Below are 2175 nucleotides of genomic sequence, written 5' to 3'. Positions count from 1 at the left end.
CCCTTATTTAAAAATAAGACAGGATGGAAAATTTGTGATTAAATTATAGCAGTCCTTTGCTCTATTCTTCTGTGTATCACTCTTATATAGGAGTTTTAATGTCAAACTGCATTCTTAGTTTTGATCCAAAATGGAGATTTTCAGGGCATCATGTGGCTCTCTTAACTCTTTCAGCTCACTGGGATTCCATTCAAGTTAGTAGTTTAGTGTATGAGAACTAAGGAATAAGAAACAGTGAATATTTTGATGACACATTGATAGTCATCACATTTATATTCCTGGGTATACTCAGTGTTGTAATCAAGTGACTCTTAAGTATACTAAACAGTACACTGTGAGCATGAAAATTGTATCTTCTGAAGGTGCCAGGTTGGTGACCAGGTAGTGACTAAGACCCTGTGAAAACAAGATCTTCGTATTGACTTCTGCTTTGCCAATTTTTATCTTATTGATCTTCTGTTGTGTAACTACATTCAGTATTAAATAGAGTATATAAATACATACTGACTTTTTAATGCTGTTAGTTGAATAGTAATAGATATTCCTGTGGTAATTTCCTTTGTTTCAGTTCAGTTTAGTCACTCAGTCATGCCTGACTCTTTGCGACCCCATGGACTGCAGCATGCCAGGCCTCCCTGTCCATCACCAACTCGCGGAGTTTACCCAAACTCATGTCCATTGAGTTGGTAATGCCATCTAACCATCTCAACCTCTGTCATCCCCTTCTCCTCCCACCTTCAATCTTTCCCAACATCAAGGTCTTTTCAAATCATCCAGCTCTTTGCATCAGGTAGCCAAAGTATTGGAATGTCAGCTTCAACATCAGTCCTTCAATGAACACTCAGGACTGATCTCCTTTAGGATGGACTGGTTGGATCTCCTTGCAGTACAATAAACTCTCAAGAGTCTTCTCCAACACAGTTGGAGCATCAGTTCTTCAGCACTCAGCATTCTTTATAGTCCAACTCTCATATCCATATATGACTACTGGAAAAATCATAGCCTTGACTAGACGGACCTTTGTTGGCAAAGTAATGTCTCTGCTTTTTAATATGCTATCTAGGTTGGTTGTAACTTTCTTTCCAAGGAGTGAGTGTCTTTGGCTCAACAAGCAGCTAATTAGCACTGTAGGACAAAGAAATATAGCAATGCAACCAAGCACTTTGTGTATTTAAGTATTAGTTTTCTTTTAATTTGATTAAAGTACTGCAAATGATTAGATCTAAGAGTGAACATGCATTCTCAAGTATTTTCTTTTATCTCTAATTCACTTTATCTTTTTATCACTTAATATCTATGTATTCTCACCCTGCTTATTTAGCTTATATGCAGAGTACATCATGAGAAATGCTGGGCTGGAGGAAGCACAAGCTGAAACCAAGATTGCTGGGGGAAATATCAATAACCTCAGATATGCAGATGACACTACCCTTATGGCAGAAAGTGAGGAAGAACTAAAGAGCCTCTTGATGAAGGTGAAAGAGGAGAGTGAACAAGTTAGCTTAAAGCTCAACATTCAGAAAACTAAGATCATGGCATCCAGTCCCATCACTTCATGGCAGATAGATGGGGAAACAGTGGAAACAGTGGCTGACTTTATTTTTCTGGGCTCCAAAATCACTGCAGATGGTGATTGCAACCATGAAATTAAAAGACACTTACTCCTTGGAATGAAAGTTATGACCAACCTAGACAGCATATTAAAAAGCAGAGACATCACTTTGCCAACAAAGATCTGTCTAGTCAAGGCTATGGTTTTTCCTGTGGTCATGTATGGATCTGAGAGTTGGACTGGGAAGAAAGCTGAATGCTGAAGAATTGATGCTTTTGAACTCTGGTGTTGGAGATCCAACCAGTCCATCCTAAAGGATATCAGTCCTGAGTGTTCATTGGAGGGACTGATGTTGAAGCTGAAACTCTAATACTTTGGCCACCTGATGCGAGGAGCTGACTTATTTGAAAAGACCCTGATGCTGGGAAAGATTGAGGGAGGGAGGAGAAGGGGACAACAGAGGATGAGATGGTTGGATGGCATCATCGACTCGATGGACATGGGTTTGGGTGGACTCCAGGAGTCAGTGATGGACAGGGAGGCCTGGCGTGCTGCGGTTCATGGGGTTGCAAAGAGTCGGACACGACTGAGCAACTGAACTGAACTGACCGTTGAAAGGGCCT

This window comes from Bison bison, unplaced genomic scaffold (genome assembly GCF_000754665.1).
Source record: "Bison bison bison isolate TAMUID 2011002044 unplaced genomic scaffold, Bison_UMD1.0 scf7180017864514, whole genome shotgun sequence".
Classification (NCBI taxonomy): Eukaryota; Metazoa; Chordata; class Mammalia; order Artiodactyla; family Bovidae; genus Bison; species Bison bison.
The sequence above is the reverse complement of the archived record's forward strand: the minus strand, read 5'-3'. Positions refer to the sequence as shown.